Here is a 19511-nt window from a genome sequence, read left to right as displayed (position 1 = left end):
CTTGGATGCAATCCAACTTTCTTAAACTTAACGGCAGTAAGACCGAAGTTTTACTCTTGGGTGCCAATCCTTTGGCCTGGTCTCGGAAGTGGTGGCCTGCAGATCTGGGGGAGTGCCCAACACCGGTCTCTAAGGCAAAAAATCTTGGGATCACGTTTGACTGTAGGTTGACCTTTGACAGTCAAATTAATTGCATTATTTCCAGCTTCTGGACAATTTTTAAAATGATTCGGAAAGTCTGCCCCTTTGTTCCACCGGAGGCATTAAAAACGCTGGTGACTGCTTTGGCCATTTCCAGACTAGATTACGGCAATGCACTGTATGTGGGGATCCAAACCCAACTCTTGAAAAAGATGCAATGCTTGCAGAATGAAGCAGCTAGATTGATATTGAACATCTCTGAACATGAATCAGTTTCTCAGCAGCTAGGAGCATTGCATTGGCTCCCGGTTAAGAAGAGGATTATTTTTAAGGTTCTCTGTATTACATTCAAAGCACTTTCTGGAAAGGGCCCTTCTTACCTAACTTCGCGCTTAAAATATTATGTGCCGTCCAGGAACCTCAGATCTACACAACACAGACTTTTGCAAATGCCCAGGTTCAAGCAGGTCCGATAGGGAGGAAGGAGCTTCTTGCTGGGATCCGTCAAGTTTTGGAATCTTCTTCCGCTCACAATCAAAAACAGCATAAATCTTAAAGTATTTAGGAAAGAAGTAAAAACTTGGCTGTTTCAAACTGATATTTAGTCCATCTACACACTAGCTTACACGCTCCTTGAGGCCTCAGCGGCAAGACGCCTCCGGGCATTCGTTGCGCTTTACAAATCTAATAATCAAATCAAATTTTACCATGTATGATCCACGCAGTAGCTGGTTTTTCTGGCACCGTGAATGGTAATCTTTCCAGTTTTTCAATACTCAGCAGCGTATAGTCTGCTCCCTTTTGTGCCTATTTGATCTGTTTATCAGTAAGATTGAATTCTGAAAACAGTGATGTAGTGTTGATCAAACGCAAAGGCACATAGCCTGCACGCAAGTTTTGTAGCAGCCAGTCTAATAGCATGATAGAATGTAGTTGAGATTGACCATGTTGCAGCATGACCAAGTCTTGTTCCATGATGTCTATGGAAGAAGACACAATGCTGTCCAACGAATATATCCTGGACGACAGAGTCGTTAACCCATTATCTACAACAGCAAGAGATTTCTCTAAATTAATACTTTCAATTTCTCGTATTCTTTCTGCAGTTTCTGCTTGGGTAACCTTCCATATTTCATTATAAGCAGTATAGATACCGGCATATATGAAACGTTTTTGACACAATTTTCTTGGACCTAGCAAGAATTCCCTAAGGTCTGCGCCTTCTTGAAGTAAAGATAAGTGTTGTTTCACATCCTTTAGTGTAGCTTTCTGTAGCCAATCAATGCAAAGTTTCCCTACACTGTATGTTGTTACTACCCCCGGACACTGTCTTTGAACATAGAGTGGGTCTGGCCTATTGATAGTGAAACCTTTTGTTTTGTTCAGGAATCGATCTTGACCGTTGTTTGTGTCTGTGGACCAGAGCAACCCTTTGTTCCAATTTGGATCTGATCTGTTTTGATGCAAAATAGTATGTACGTCGATCTCCCCCTGTGTAGTGCTATTATTTGCAGGTGCAGGCATGGACGGAGTGTTCATGTCTTTGATCTTGGCTATCCCAAGGCAAGACGTTTGTTGGACAGTGTCATTCAAAAACATAATTTGCTCAGGGATGATACAGGCTCTAAACAAAGCTTCTACCCCCTGTGCTTGCCAATCTTTTGTACCCCTAACAGAATTTGTCTCAATATTGTCTTTCCAAAAGTCAAAACCTTGTCTAGACAGTAGGGCAATAAAGGCTGCAAAATAAATCTGTTTTGTATTGGTTAACATAGTTTTCGTTCCTGTCTTGTTCACATTTTTAAAGAAAAACGTTTCTGGATTTGACTAGTTAAACCCTGAAAAATATGGACATTTCTCTGCAAAAGTTTTTGAGCTACCCTTTGGAGGTGTATAACAATGTTCCCATTGGTTATACATAAATACATTTCTAGGTGATGCAGTTCTATGCAAGAAATGATGACCATAGTGGTTATAACAATACATTTGTTCATAGTCTGATGAACCCTCCAAATATTCATGATTTGTGAATACTGCAGACATTTCTAGATCAGACATCATGTTATTAACAGTCTCGAAGTCCAACTCATCAGAAAAGGTACTAGAGGTAATACAATTACTTAATGAAATTTTAAACAAGTGTGGAATCTTCAAGAGTTCCGACGGGCCAAAACTGTCATAATCTGTTTTGTCCCAAACAATACCATCTGGTATGGGAATGGTTGTGATGTTCACTACTGACAAGTCTCTTGCTTCACGATGGGATGATTTGTGTGGCTGGAAAAGTAAGTTCACTCTTTTACTTGCTGTGTCCATTTGAATATATCTTCCGTTTATCAGCATACCCAGAGTTATTACCAGAGCTAACCAAAGTAGTAAGAATAATATTCCCAAAACAATCCATAGTTCAATCCATGGTGAAACCAGATAAGTATTTTGATTTTGAGATGAAAAAAATATGTTGCTTGTTCTTTGAAAGTTCTTTGTGCTGGCGTCAATTCAGGTTCGCTGGGATCCTCAGAAAATGTATCAAAATAATGAAATAGAAAGAGGCAGTTCTGTCAATGGTTGGAATTGCTTCAGGATTTGTTGAAATCACTGGAACCAGTTGATCACTTGTTACTTTGTTGTAGACAGGTGTATCAGGATGAACTGTTATTTGGGTTTCAAGTGGAACAAGTTCCATAGCTTTGTTGCTTAGTCCTTCATTTCTCATTGTAGAATCTTCAAAGGTGATGAGTCTCTCAGTTTGAACCTCTTAATTGTAGCTAGAGGAGTGCATCTGCTACATTGTCGGAGTCCACTTGGCCTCCTGCTTAGTATTGGCCACATAGTGTGGTTTGATCAGGTCGATGGACACAAATATTTTCTCCTTTTACCAGCAAGGGGCGGCAAAAGTACTGTTCTTGATCCGTGGATTGCTAGAACCGGTACTGGTTGTCTGTAAGAAGGCCCAAATTCCTTCTTGTCCGCGATCTTTTCTCTGACTAGATCACCAAGCTTTGGGATCCAGACAGGCCTTGCTGAGATGGCTGGTTTTTCCCCAGTGGTGGTTGGCTTCAGGAACACGTTGCTTTGTTTCGATCTTAGTTCATTTAAGCCCTGTAAAACAACCAAACGATCTTTGATATCAAAGTCTTTATTCTCCACCACTATGCCTTTCATGTCAAGGTCCGGTACCAACATTCTAGTCCCAAATAGGACCTCATAAGGAGTAAACCCCCTAGAGAACTTCTTGGCAAATTGTTTAATGAGCATTGAATCCCATAAAGATGCTTGACCCACCCATCAGCCGAACATAATACCGTAACTGTTATAGACTGCTTTATGTCCCGATTTTTTTATTTCCACAGCAGAATTTCCCTCAGGATGGAATGGAGAAGAATACCGCAATCCTACGCCCAAACTGGCCATGGCTTCTTTGTAAGCTCGAGAGCTAAACGCAGGGCCCTGTTCAGAGTGTAGTGTGCCAATTCCATATGCGCCGATAAAGACTTGCAAATCTTTTATAACAGTTCGAGCGTCAGCCGAGCGCTGAGGCCACATCCATAGGAACCTTGAACACGAATCCACTGCGACCATGATATATTTATAGTTACCATCCCTTTGTAAGGGGCCGCAGTGCTCCAGGAAAACTCACGCTAATGGTTTATCTGAGATTAACAGGGGCGTCTGCGCAGGACATTTCCCAGTAGAGACTTCTGGCATATTTCACAGTCCAAAACATAATTTCTGGTCTGTTTCCTAATTCCACCAGTATCTCTGTTTTAATAATGATACTGTGGCGGAAACACCTGCATGAGCAAAAGCGATCCCTTCATGTGCTGTTAGGATTAGTCCTAATCTATGTTCCATGTTTGGTATTACCCTACACCCCCACTCCAGGGATTCGAGCAAACAGAACATTGTTTGCATCAATTGTATATGAGTATTTGAGTGGAAACCTTTTAGGTAACGCTGCAACGCTGCCTTTGCTTGAAGCATTGACAGCCAGTATTATTTCACTGTCTATTTTTGTTTTTGAACGAGTGATTGCAGCTACGGAAGCCGTTTGCACAGCCCCCTTTGCGGCTTCATCAGCCAATGAATTCCCTTCAACGTGAACGCCATCACGTTGATGACTCAGCGTGTGTATCACATGAGTGTTTTGTAGTCCGTTTTGCAACTGAACTACTTGTTCACAAAGCATTTTGTGCTTGATTGTGTCACCTTTTGCATCTTTGAAACCATTTTGAAGCCAATTCTGTTAATATTCATTATATGATTGAACACAGTAAAAAGAATCGCACACTATGAGTGTGGGGAATTTGTGATCCGTATTTTCAAGTGCCATTTTGAATGCTTGTATTTCGGCTTGCTGAGCTGTACAATCTCCTAGAGATTGTGTTTTTGTGAACATTGGTCTGAATTTGCCATCGTGCATACGACCTTTAATGATCGTGCAATCTGCACTGCAAGCCTACTTACCCCCCCCTAGCGGGTTGCGCAGATCCGTCAGTAGCAATTATAAATTTGTACTGGTCAAGAGGGAGAATCTCAGTAGGCAGAGGACATTCATGTTCGTATTGCAGGAATACTTGTGTTTCAAGTAAGGATCAAAAACATATTCAACATCAGTTGCAGCAAGTGAATTAACCCATTGTAAAATTAACAGATGTAAAGCTTTTGCATTTGGAATGCTAGCTTTTGTAACTGCCTCTAAGGCTGGTACAAGAGTTACGACCATAATGCGTTTCCCCTGAGCTAGGGCTCTTTCTCTTGCTACAGTGGTTTGAACTGCGGTCAGAATTTTTTCTGTTGATGTAAATTTCATTTCTGCTTGTGTATACAAATCAGATTTGTATGCAATTATCAGATTTGTATGCAATTGGTCCTTTTTCACCTTCGTTAAAAGTTAAGTAATGAATCCGCATTGACTCGGAATGATTGGATCACTAAGTTGCGTACGTTTACGCATGTTTGTATGTGTTTTGTTGCTAACATGTCAGCTTGTAGTAAATGCAGGTTATCTGTGTGTTCCTGTGTCAAATGTGTGATTTTAAAATCAGGTTTGATTAATTTGTAGAGAGGTTTCACCCTTTCTGCGTATTTTAGCATGAATGTTCTTCCAAAATTCAGGAAACCTAGAATCGACTGTAAGTTTTTCAGCGTTTTTGGAGGTTGGAGCAGCGCACACTTTTCTAAAAAGTTGGCTGCCAGGCACTTGCCTTCACTTGATAGTTCATATCCTAGAAAAAGGACATTTAAATGGGCAATTCTTGATTTTTTTCAAATTGAATTTATAACCCTTAGAGGCGAAGCCCAGCATAATGGTGTCCACCCTGTTCAATTGCCTGTCCAGGTCATCGTCTGTCAGATAGATGTCATCGACATATGACAATGCCTCGTCATCACAAATTTGTAGTAACTCTGTTACTCTTGCTGAGAATAAACCCGGGTTGTTCTTGAACCCTTGTGGGAGTCGATGGAAGTGACGTCGGGTTCCCATTATTGAAAAAGCTTTCAAATATCTACTTTCAGGTGCTATGTTTTGAGAAAAGAAACTGTTAGAAATATTTAATGTGGTTTTATATTTTTCATGCACAATGTTATTCATTAATGCTGTACTGTGTGGATTTTGCACTGCAAATGTTTTACAATATGAGTTCAGGTGTCTGTAATCCAAAACTAGACAATATGTATTGTCTGGTTTGGATACAGGAAAAAAAGGATTGTTCATTTAGGAGGTGCATGTTTCAATCACCCCTTGGTATTAAAGTTGATCTAAGATCTCCCTGACCTGTTTTGTTGCTTCTTGCTTATTTGGATACTGCCTCTGTGCAGTTGGTTGATCTTTTAACTGGATCTTGTGGTGAGGTGAGTCCTTATCCCATCCTACATGATGTTTATATAATGCTGGGGCCTGAGCAACTGCCCATTTCCTGGCATATGTATATTTAAAATGTACCGGAACATGGCTGGAGAAAGCTGACATAATGTCTTTCGCCATGTGGGCACTCCCAGACAAATTCAGGTGGCCAGTCCTGTTCTGCTAGAAGTATATCATAACCCTTTGAAAGTCTCTCCTAAAAGAGTTTTTTCACTTTTCTTGGTATGTCTCCCTCCATCCGGAATGTTATTTCATATAAATTTTGGTGTCTACTGTCTCTACTTTAATGTACTCATTCAAGTCCAGTGTCTCCAGAAGTTCCTTCAGGTTCTGGCGAACTATTGTTACTTTTGCTGCACTGTCCAGCATTGTCTGAGCCCATTCTTCATTTTTTAGTTGTGTTCTCAGAATCCTGGGCATGTCTGATCTTCAGACCTGCTACCTTCTTCTTTGAGAAAGAATTGAGGTTTTGGTTTGTTTTTCTGAACGTGTTGATCGTCTTTGAACTTCATGCGTTCTTCTTTTTTATTTGACTGTCCTCTTTTTTCGGATGTCTGTGACGATATCTGAAAGGTACGAGAGGATTTTGTATCAGCATCTTGATACCTATCAGGTTTTAACAAATTATCCCTATTCCTGAGGTTATACCTCCTTTTCAGAGGGCTCCTTTTGAGGAGACCTACCTCGGGATTGAAATTTAATTTTGTTTATTAGTTTCCCACTTATTTTTAGAAGAGGTAGGATACTGTTTAATAGAGTCCTTTTCAGGACCTTCAGACAGTTGTGGTTTAACTGGTTTTCCACCCAAACCGTCTCTGCCTAATTCCTCATAGGTTTTTTCAATTATTCTGGGTAGTTCGTGTAGATGATCTGCTACACCAAATTCCCTTAATTTGTGGCGGATCGCCACTGATGCTGCTTCTCCTTTACTACCACCCAAACTCTGCCACTCTACTCGCACGTCGCCATCAGCCCCGTGGTTCTCAGAGGAGATCAGGGAGCATAAAAGTATCTGCAAGAAACTAGAACGGATGTAGAGGAAGAATTACTATGAGGCCGACAAAAAGAGATATAAATTGGAACTAGCAGTATATAAAGATATGATAGGGAAAGCAAAACGTACTTTCTTCACCAATCGCATCAAGGAGGCAAGGAATTCCCTAAAGGAAATCTTCCAAACAGTGTTAACATTGGCAGCCCCAAAACCTGCGGCTGTGCCCCCTAGTCGGGAATTATGTGAAGATCTGGCAAAATTCTTCCAAAATAAAGTGGAGACGATTTTTAACTCCCTGGATGGCCTTGTTAAGATCAACCCTCCAGAGGTCAACCCAGAGGTGGCAGAGATTAATTCTCAGGAAAGTAGACTCCTGAGATTCTCCCTGGTAACTGAGGAGGAGGTAAGGAAAAGGTTGCTGAGGCTAAAATCAGGCTCTCCTCATGACCCCTGCCCAGCTACTATAGCAAAGCTAGCTGCAGCCCCGATAGCCTTCATGCTCACATCATTATTTAATAATATGCTGGAAAGTGGGGAATTCCCCTCCTGCTGGAAACAGGCATCAATTTTGCCCCTTTAAAAAAAAACTAATTTGGCTATCGACGATTTGAACAACTATCGGCCCATTGCCAGACTTCCATTACCGGCCAAGCTTATAGAGGGAATAATGAATTCTCAGTTAAGCTCTTTCCTAGGGGCTGCGCAAGCTCTGGACCCATCGCAACACGGATTCAGGGCGGGCACAGCACGGAATCGGTCTTAATCAAGTCAGCAGAAGACATTAGGAAAGTGATGGACGCGGGAGGAAAAGCCGCATTGATCCTGTTGGACCTGTCCGCGGCATTTGATACGGTCCACCACATGTTACTGGTGGGCCGGCTGAGGGCCTCGGGGATTCAGGGTAAAACACTTAAGATCTTGAAAGCTTTCATTTCCAACAGGAGTCAGGTGGTGACCTTGGATGATAAAGAATCAAGTCCGTTCGTGCTCCCTTGTGGGGTTTCCCAGGGCTCATCTCTGAGTCCGACTCTTTTTAATGTGTATGTTTCCACCCTAGCACCAATCATTAGATCCTACGGTTTTAATTTAACATCGTATGCAGACGACAAGCAGATTGTAGTGTCGCTGCTACCGGGAGAGAGGAAAGCACGGCCAGCAGGTTTAAAGATTGCATGCTGCAGTCAGCGACTGGATGGCAGGGAATTGCTTAAAATTGAAATCGGCTAAGACCGAAATCCTCCTCTTTGGGGCTAGAGAGAATTTCTGGTCCCCAAGATGGTGGCCGGAAGAGTTAGGCGTCCCTCCCTCACCTGTTGCCAAGGTCAAGAACCTTGGGATTCTGATGGACGATAAACTATCCTTAGGCCTCAAGTAAATGCGCTGTCCTCAGCCACCTTTTTTGTTCATAAGACATTACGCAAGATTCTGCCTTACCTTCCAGTTGAGTACAGGAAAACAGTGGTGTCGGGATTGATCCTGTCCCGGCTGGATTATTGCAACGGCCTACTGCTCAATGCTCAAAAGGGGCTGCTCAATAAATTACAAGTTCTGCAAAATGCAGCGGCCCGCTTGATCACGGGTACTCCCAAATTTGCCTCTGTCACCCAAGAGCTGGTGAAATTACACTGGCTGCCTGTGCGTAAGCGGATTGCATTCAAAGCAGTTTTTAAGGCACTTCAAGGGTTGGGCCCTCAGTGCATGACCCAGTACTTTCAGTGGTACAAACCTGCTAGATCCGTTAGGTCAACCGATCAGGGGCTAATAGTGGTCCCAAGAATTAAGAAAGCTCGATGGGGAGGCAGAAGCTTTTCTTTGGGAGCAGCAAAGGCTTGGAATGCCTTGCCAGCGGACCTCAGACAGGCACCAGATCTGATGTCCTTTCGGAAGGTCCTGAAAACATGGTTCTTTAGGCAATAAGCTTTAGGGCTAGTCCTCGGAGTGGTCAATCAGCGCCAGGACATCGGTTGGTAACAGTGCGCTTTATAAATGTTGCAAATAAATAAATAAATAAATATTAGATAATATTGTTGAGACCTGGTCGAAATTTTTCAGTAACTTCATACCTAAATTGATTTGGAATGGTTAATGGTGGTTGGACTGTGAAAGCCTGCATTACATATTGAACTAATTGTCTGTACATTTTTAATAACTCTTTGGGTTGAGTGAGTATTTCCTCATTTCACATGTCTTTGATGTCAGGATGAGGTGTGTAGCCGGCTAAAATCGGCAATGTTGCTCCTGGTCTACCTAGTGGACCGAGCCTGGTAATGTGATTTGAATGTTTTAGGGCGCCTTTAAACCAGAGCTGATGCTCCTGGTATATGAGCGGAATTTCAACATCCTCGAAAAGATATATTCCTCAGGTGGTTCATTTTCTTTGTAGAAGTGAAACATTTTTGTTACGGGATGTGATTCAGGAAATACTATCCATGAATAGAATACCTCTGTCTGGTGAGATTCATGTGCCTCCATCACAAAAACTGCTCTACCACCTCTTGGTGTTAGGCCATGTTTTATAAGTTTTAGAGTGATGGCTTTCCTTAAATTTGGATGGATAGGAATTGCATCCGCATCGGTTTCATTAAAACCTGCTTGATTAAAAGCTGTTACGACTGGGTCAGTCGCAGCGTCACCGGTCACGGTACTATTATCCCAGTTTTGGGACATTGTTTAATGAAAACTGCAGAGCAAGTTTCAAGAGAACAAAGATAAGGTGCATAATATTTTGGAACACTGTATCCTTCCACGTTGAACAAACCAAACCTCTAATGCATAGGATTTTCGTCCTACTCAGCTATGGCGGATATTATCCCTACCCACTCCAGATGACGTATGGAGTTTTATGGGTGGGGACTCTGAGTAAAGCACAACTGAGTTACTTCAGTATCTATTGTTAAATTAGTGCCTTACGAAACTGTTGGGTGCCATGTAATGTAGTCCTTTATCCCTGATAGGCTCTGCGCATTGGAATAACACACACTATAGTTGTGGCATAGGACTGAGTTCAGTATCCCTCTATTGAGTACATTAAACTTAATTACTTGTGTGTGCCAGCTAACTCAGAGGTCACTAGGAACTTCTCGAATAAACAAGAAGGGATTAGTTTCTGACAACCACATAAACATGACAACTTTGTTCCCCTTAGAATTGGAACAGTCTCAAAATCGTGGAAACAACAGATAATAGTTTCACTCAGTCAATCGTGCATGCTTAGTTTCTACGGAGTTTACACAGAAATATGTAGAAGGGCGTTTCAATAAAAAGGATTTATTTTATTAAACAGTCTTATTTCTCGTGCAAGAGATTTGAACTGCTACAATTGTAAGACAGAATGCGCAGTATAATACATGCAGCGTTAGCAGTAAGATAAAATAATACTGCCATAGCATGGTTTGTAGCTATGACATATTTTCATAAAAATACATACATAAATAAACAGGCTAAAATGTAAAATAATCATCTGGTGCTTCTAGCTAATTCTACCCCAGTGTACCTAACCTAAGTGTAGTACGAGGTAAGAAGTAGGTGCTGTTTTTCTATAGTCTTGTTTAGCTATAGTTAGGATTGGTGTTGCCAAGATTTGCCAAAAGTCCATCTAGGTTCTAGTCTGCTCCATACCTTAGAATGAGAGAGGTTGGAATCTCTTTCCAGGTCTCGATCTCTAACACCTAGCAAGGGGAGTCAGAAACACTGGAGCTGTATTCTCTGCAAGTAGGTTGGCAGCGTCTGGTCAGTGCGTTAGGTGGGTACTCGAATTCCTTCCGAACTTGCCATGGCGAGCCGTGTCGAGCTGCATAGCCGAGCCGTGCTTTGCCATGGGAAGTGAAGTTATATTTATACCTTGAAGGTGTTTAGGAATGCCAGTATTGACGTAAAAGTCGGGCAGAGGAACTTCGTGAATGAACCCCTAAGGAATAGATGTTCATGCATAATAAATGAGTTCTTGGAGAAATCAATAATCCAAGCAAGGGGAAGTCCTAAAGGCTTAAGAGTCTGGTTTTCCAGGAACTCGTTGTGACGTGGATGGACGGATGTAGGTGGCCATGCCTGTATTTGGTTAGCATGGATAATGCCTAAATAAGGGTTGGATTTCTATGCTTATATAAGGGCAATGCGAATTGTGCCTATATAAGGGCGTACATCAGGAAACCTATATACGGTATCTAAATCGACACACAACAACACTTCTGGTTACCCTTTGTGTTACCATGCAATCCTGAACTGTGGAGGAGGATATTAACCTAATGAGGACAGAGTAAGAGGGGCATTTTCCAGCAGACTCACCACACGCCGAGAGTGCAGCAGCACCGGCTCCATACCGCCAGCGCCGTGATGGGAAGGCAGGTCTTTTCCTGGGCTCGCCACGATGTAGTTCAACCAGGTGAACTACACCTCCCACAAGTCCCGGGGGTGACGCACGAACCTGACGCTCTCCACGCGCCCGGAGGCCCTCTAAGAACTCGGAGCGCCGGACGCTCCTGGGGGCATTTTCCAGCAGACTCACCACACGCCGAGAGTGCAGCAGCACCGGCTCCATACCGCCAGCGCCGTGAGGGGAACGGCAGGTCTTTTCCTGGGCTCGCCACGGTGTAGTTCAACCAGGCGAACTACACCTCCCACAAGCCCCGGGGGTGACGCACGAACCCGACGCTCTACACGCGCCCGCAGGCGCTCTAAGAACTCGGAACGACGCCCGCATCGCGGGACGCGCGCAGGCGACGCCGGGCTGAGCCCGGGCAGAGGGCGGGCCGTCTATGGCCGTTCGGGGCTGACGGAGGCTGGGCTGGGCCACGGACTTTGGCTTTTTGAACTACATTTTAAAACTGTGAGACTTTTTAATATATTACGGTATTTGTCTTTTCGCACGTGTATTGTTTAGTAGTTACTGGGTTTAAGTATGTCCAAACTGAGATCGGCTAAAACCCCATTAGTGACAAGCACAATGGATAACTACTTGGTCAAAGTAGTGAGTAAATCAACAAAGAAATGCGTTTATCATTAAATCGGATAAGCCCTCCGGCCTCACTTACTTTAATGTCAGATCTCACAGATACTCCTGTTCCGGATCTTAACTGCACTCAGGGCTCCCATTTAATAACCAGTAATGAAATAGACGCCCCTTTAGTGCTGAGTCAAATAGTCTTAGATAATTCCCAGGACATCTCACTCCAATCCTCCCCGATATCCTCGCCTGTACCATCTCCAGTACGACGTGTAATTAGGGCTTGCAGGAAGTTACCTGCTAAGCGTGGGGGGAATAGGAAAAGCAAGAGAGCTGGCACTTCACCTATAATTGTAGGGGGAGAAAACGAGCCCTCAAATAAGACCGAGGTGGCCAAGCTGAACCCTGAATAAATTGATCTGTTGGCCAGTCTAATTGAATCTAAACTAGATCTTTTGATTAAACCCCTTATGGCCAAATTAGACCAGGTCTCAAAAGAAGTATCCAGATTGGGTGGCCTACTAAATTCTCAATTAGGTATGCTAAATAAGAGCATCCAGGGTGGGAATAATACAATTAAAGTTGTAGCTGCTACTGGTAATGGGGATAACAGGAGCCTACAACCTGTATCATCTGCACAATCTGCACCAGACTGCCAACTCACCTCTGTAACGGCATCTGCTGCTCTACCCCCCCCCCCCACTTTAGTCACTCAACCACCCCTAACGACCACGAGAAATCAACGTACCTTGACAGGGGGGCACAATAGTGAGGGGAGAAAGGAGATAAATAGAAGACCCTCAGTTAATCTACCCCCAGACTGTGCACCATACATTTTGGTATTAACAAATGTACCTGGGGTGGATTCCCACCTTTCTGAGTCGGGGATAGAATGTCATGAGTCTCTGAAAAATAAATCAGTGTCATGGCTGAATAGAAACTGTGGGTTCCCATTGTCCTTCTCTGATGATATAATACCAACTCGTAGAGTCAGTTGGATAGGAACCTCGAGGAAAAATTCCAGGGGAGATTGCATTATTGTTAACTTTAGGCATCCACAGCATGTAGCCACAGTCTTGCTTAGAGCAGCTTCCTTGCCAATTGTTGACAACACCGTATGTGCTCGCCCCCTTGGTTTTTCTATAATCACCATGGCAATCCTCCACATTTACATACTACCCTGCCCAAGACAGTTCCACCTCTACTTAGTCGTGGCTGTAATATACCTCCGCAAACTGGAAATTACCCTGTGAATAGAATGGACCCATTTTATTATAGGATGACCGGGCCAAATAGTCATTTTGATCATCCACTCCCACTGACCAATCGATATTCCCCGCTAACATCCCTGGAGGAAAATGATTGACTGCCAAATGTCCCGAGGAACATTGTACAGCCTTCACATTTTTTCTGCAGGATTATGACATGGAATATTGCTGGAATTAAGGATAAAGTAGGGAATGAAATTTGGATCAACTACTTACAAACTTATGACATTATAGCGCTCCAAGAGACCTGGGCCTTGACGGATAGTTTCTCTTTGGATGGGTACAGTCACTTTTGTATACCAGCAACCTGCAGTACGGCAGGGAGAGCTAGGGGAGGCCTAGTGAGCTTATTTAAACTTGATCTAAAGGGCTCCTTAACTCTGTGTAACTCAGGATGTCAAAATTGTTTAATTGTAGAATTATCATGCCCTGACAATCCTAAGATTTTATTTATTATTTCTACAATTCACGTGCAAATGAGTTAACTAGTTTTAACTTAGACCTATTGGCGAAATTCTTGTCAGTCTACAGAAGTAAGGTGAATGCTTTTGAAATAATCTTACTAGGGGACTTTAACATTCATCCCTGCAACCAACCATGTGCCAACACAGAAGAGGAGGGCCCCCCTATTCTTCCACAATTTATCTCGAACATTCTAAACGGGGTGAGGCGCTCGAAAACTTTTTGGCAAGATGGAATCTTTATGAGTCAGGATGCGGGGAAGGTGGCTCTAGGACCCCTACTTTTAAAGGGACAGTTAATGGTACTATCATTGATTATATTTTCATGTCTTCTTTTGTTTTATGTAAGGTTTTATTGTATAAAACTGAGGTCTCGGTCTTCAGTGATCATAACCCGGTGTCAGTAAATATAAGATTTACTGACCTTCTAAATTTTAAAAATGTGATGCTTAAGGGAAGTCTAAATGTGATTGCTAATGAGCAAGGACGTAGGCTAAAATGGTCCAATATAGTTCCTGAAACCTTCCTGCAGGATGTATTGGGCAAGGTTGAAGACGATGTGGCCATATGCCTAGAGATGGAGGCTCAAAACATCCATGTGGTCATCGCCTTTGATAACATTTGTAGACAAATTAATCAAAGCCTACTTGCTGGTCCCAGTCAGATAAATCATAATGGGAAAAGATGGTTTAATAAAAGATGCTCTGGGGCACATGCACGGTTACTTAAGGCTCTGAAGGCTACCCCCAAAGATAGGGTCGAAATAGCAAGTTTGAGATCTGCATACAAGAAAGCTATTTCGGACCGGAAAAACGAGTTGAAAGAAGAGGCCTGGTTGCAACTACTTGCTCCTGAGACTTTAAAAAATAGTGGGCAGTTTTGGAAAATCGTTAATCAACCACTATTCTCGTCTGAGGATAATTCTATTCTAGAAACAAATATCCCGGATGAAAGTTGGATTTCACATTTTGGAAAAATCTACTCAATCCCAGATATAGAAAAACAGCAGATTAATATATTTTCTAGCTCTGAGGGTTTATATGTGATTTTTGAAGAGACAGAGGTAGAGAATGCGATTGAACAGACTCTAAAAAATAAGGCTCCAGGCCCCAATGGGGTTCCCTCAGATGTTTTTAAATGTGCGCCAAAATTTTGGTCTAAAATCCTGTGTAATGTTTTTAACGCCCTCAAACAAAATAACATTCCGGAGTCTTGGAAAAAATCTATTATTATTCCAGTCTTTAAGAAGGGAGATAGGCAGGATCCCTCCTGGTTTAGACCTATCTCCCTAATAGACTCCTCAGTAAAAAATTTAGGACGTGTTATTTTGCATAAATTAACGGTTTGGCTTGATGATAAAGGGGTTTTGTCCAACCTACAATATGGGTTTAGATCAAAAAGGAATACTGTAGACTAGTGTCTCAACCTGCAATTACTTTAAGATAAATACACCAAGGCCAAAGAGGGGTCAATGTACCTGGGGTTCATGGACCTCTCATCTGCATTTGACCTTGTAAATAGGTCAAAGCTATGGCAAATTTTGATTGACATGGGATTAGATCGGGCCTTAGTTAATCTCCTGGCTGATTTACACTCGGGTTTATTGGCATCTGTCCGGGTTACCACTCAGGGGCGATGTTCTAGCCATTTTAACTCAGAACGGGGGGGTGAGGCAAGGGTGTATCCTGGCCCCCCTTCTTTTTATGGTATATATTAATGCCCTAGAATCTGCATTAAAGGAGGCAAACCTTGATATACCGCGTATAGGGGAACTTGGCATTCCAGTCCTCCTCTACGCGGACGATGCTGTCCTTCTCTCACGGACGGGGGTTGGACTTCAACGGCTGTTAGATGCTTTCGGAAACTTTATGGGATTCCTTGATCTTAAAATAAATGCAAAGAAGTTGCAAATTATGTTTACAGGGAGGTGCAGCAGGAAGAAATTATCTAAAACTTTCTACTGCTGCGAGGAAGAATTGTGTAGAGTGACCACGTTCCCCTATCTTGGGATTACCTTTGATGAGAGAGGGAACTGGGGCCCGCAACTCAAAAACAGAAATATCTCCCTTGCTAGAACTAGTTCTGCACTTCAGGGATTCACAAAGAAACTGGGGGCAAGACCTATAGCTGCATTGATGAAAATATACAAAGCAAAATGCATTGCAACTGCGACTTACGGTAGCTCAATATGGGGCTATAGTGCCTTGGATTGTTTACAGGTGACAGAAAACAAATTTCTGAGATCAGTTCTCTCTGTCCCACAGTCCACTCCCTCATACACTATTCACTCTGAACTGGGGGTAGGGTTTATTTCTGACATGATAAGAATGGCTCCCGTAATATGCTGGATGAAGACCTGGTTGAATCAGGAAATCTCCTTGAACCATACTATCATGAAAGATTGTCTCTCATTAGAAAATTCCAGTAAGATTCAGTGGTTGACATATATTAAAAATACCTTTTTTAAACTAGGGAGACCGGAGCTTTTTTCCTCCCCAGAAATAATAACGTCCAGGGACATCACACAAATTAAGGGAGCCATGGCAGAGTTGATGTCTTTGGAAAGAGAGGAAATAGAGCTAAGAAAACCCTTCGTAAGGGCTAATGTAATTGTTGCTAGTTCACACGGCCCAGAAATGTATCTCACCCTGGTGAACCGCCCTTATCACAGGTTTCTTTTAACTTGCTTCTGTTTTAATTTGATCCACCTGAATCTTGGTTATTTTCCAAACTGGAGCACCCCAGACAACGCACTGCCGTGTTCTTGCGACAACTGTTTCACTCAGAACACCTTGCATTTCTTGATGTTCTGTGAGCATTTCACGGAACCTAGAAAGAAATTTCTGGTCCCTATATTGAGGAAGGCGGGGTTTTTGCAAGTTAAACCCGCTCTCTTGTACTTGCAATTACTAAAGACCCCCCCGGATCATCTTTCATGTTGCTAGCTTCTTAGTGAATGCTGTGAGAATTAAGAACAGGAGGATGACTATTGGCACATAAATGTTTAGGGATGTATTTTGCAAGGATGTTTTTTACTGTACAATTGACTGCTGGGGCAAACATTTTGGTATGTTTTTATTCTATTTATTGTGATTTTTTAATGTAATGAAAGCACTGTGTACACCTTCTTAATTAGTTTTATATTAATATTATGTGTAAATAATGTATTCAATGTGAGTGTTGTTTTGTACCATTGTCTTTTTATGATATTGATTTATTGAAATAAAGTATTCTGACTGACTGACTGACAGAGTAAGAAGGAAGGAAGGGGAGAACTTGTATGAATTAGCCTGTTTATGTATTGCGTATTTAAGCAGGATCGGGCATCAAACATGAGCATTGTTTTGAGGGTAAAGTACCCTCAGAGTAATTAAGACAATTATTCATGACCAATTCTGACAAATTATATTGTAACATTGTTCTTAATAATGTACATTTTTTCGAGGGTTAAGTGCCCTCAGAGTAATTAAGACAATTATTCATGACCAATTCTGACAAATTACATTGTAACATTGTTCTTAATAATGTACATTTTTTCGAGGGTTAAGTGCCCTTAGAGTAATTAGGACAGTTTTTCATTACCCATTCTGACAAATAATATTGCGATATTGATTTCAATAATGTACTTACAAACAAAGCAGTCAATGAGAGATAGAAAACAATGCTAACAATTACCTCTCAGTGTTATTTCCCACTGGTTGTGAATCAAGCAAAACCTATTAAAGGATAAAGTAATCCACAATTATTCAATAATGTCCCCATTTACGTGAAAAGCTATCAGTAGTTCTGACCTCACCTACGGTTAAAAGAGTTCCTAGGCTATGGAGAACATTTCTCCTGTGCAGATTAACTGTCTCTATCGTGGGTGGTCTTAAATTCTCTGTGCATTATGCCCACAGAACCTGCAAAAATATATATATATATTTATGTTACTAGAATTTTGATGCAGTAAGTCACTCAACTACTTAGGGTGACATAAATCCTTCTAAATAGACACAAGGACTTTACTAACCTTATTGTTTTCTGACATCATATCAAAAACCCACTCACTAAAAAACAGAACTAAGAATAAAAAAATCCCTAAACAGTATCTATTGAGAAAGGATTTCCAAGTTACACCTTTTATAAATCAGAGTGTAATTCCTCATCGACATTCATCCCCACCAGGGTAATGCAACCAACTTGTAAAATTAATTTTCATTCGAGGCTGCGTAATACAGTTACTCTGTTTCCATTTCTTGAGTGTTTGGGCACTGAATCGATGCCAAAGAATCTGGCTGTCGTCCAGTCATCATTATGTGCTTCACTAAAGTGTTTGGCAGTACTGTAACTCTGGATGTTATTTGTTTATAGCAGTCCAATGCTCTAGTATGTATTTTTTTTTACTGATAATGTAGTTGAGCCAATATAGAATTGTTCACAAGTACATGTGGTGGCATATACCACAAAATCAGTTTTGCATGTGATCAATTTAAGGAGGTGCCATTTCGTGTCGAGTCTTTGAAAGGTGATCCCTTGGACATTAGTACTGAATTTACAAGCTTAACATTGGCCACAGCGACGGAAGCCCTTGCCCTCTTTAAGCCAGTTGGTTGCATAATATCATTTAAAGACGTATTCTTCTGATACATCACTGTGGGGATATTCCCAATTTTTTCAATTAAAAATTCACTACAAAATTTCCCATTTGATTTTGAAAATCCTGTTGAGTTTCCCTGCAGTGTTAGCATATTTTGATGAATAGAAAGGGTTCTTTACCAGACAGGCACTCAGAGGTGGAGGGGGGGGGGCTATGCTTCTTCTTTTTTGATATTTTATTGGCTCCAGTGGTTGTTTGTTTCAAAGCCCTACGTGGGTTGTCCCTGGCTAGTAATCTCGTGGTCATCTCACGTTTTACTCACAAGCATATGTATATGAATAAAAGAAGATGGAGGCCCTTCTGCGTTATTTTTTATTGGAAAATGCTGCAGACCAACCACAAGATTCGTTTAGACCTTAAGCCGTTTTCATACATTTGTATATTTATATTGTCCTGCGAATAGTGTAATCCCACAAAGCATTCTGGTTTATGTAGTACCTTTATAAAACACGAATGTTCCACCTTTGCAATAGTGTGATTCATATGAAAACCGCAAAGTGCATTATTGAAATGCTTACACAGGTACATGATTCTTTAACACGAATCCGTCTCATATATATCAATACACTTGAAAACCATTGTCTTTTGCATCATTATGTACGCATTTACCTGCCTTCCAGTAGGCTTACTTTGTTAGTCTTAATAAGCAGCTAGTGTGTGATTGGGCCCTCTAGTGGGCATAAATGATTAAAAAGGTAGAACGTAAAACATAGAAGGTCCATTTATGTGTCCTCAAGGGAGAAATCAAAGAAAAACTCCATCACCTACATTAAATCAACTTCAGCTTCTGGCAGAAAACAGTATAAATCACTTTGTATTTTGCTGTCTGGAAATGAATATTTGCATTATGTTTATAGCACTCTTAACTAATAATTCTAAAATTTGCAATATAATGTATTTAATCAAATGTTTTAAATTCCATCTCATCTAATTATTATGATCCATAATCGGCAACACCTATACTCGATTATGTAAAATTGTTGCAGTGTGATGTATCCATTCACATATTTACCAATTTCTTCTTCTTTCATAGACATGCTCAATACATTCATAAATTATAAAACGCTCAACAATATTTTCACACCATTCTTCTAATGAAACTAAAATCTAAGTAATAGATTTTGAACATATGAACACATCCACCAATTGTCCATGAAACAACTGCAATGAATAATTATAGGAAAATAGGATCATCTT

This window comes from Lissotriton helveticus, chromosome 4_1 (assembly GCF_964261635.1).
Source record: "Lissotriton helveticus chromosome 4_1, aLisHel1.1, whole genome shotgun sequence".
NCBI lineage: Eukaryota > Metazoa > Chordata > Amphibia > Caudata > Salamandridae > Lissotriton > Lissotriton helveticus.
The sequence above is the reverse complement of the archived record's forward strand: the minus strand, read 5'-3'. Positions refer to the sequence as shown.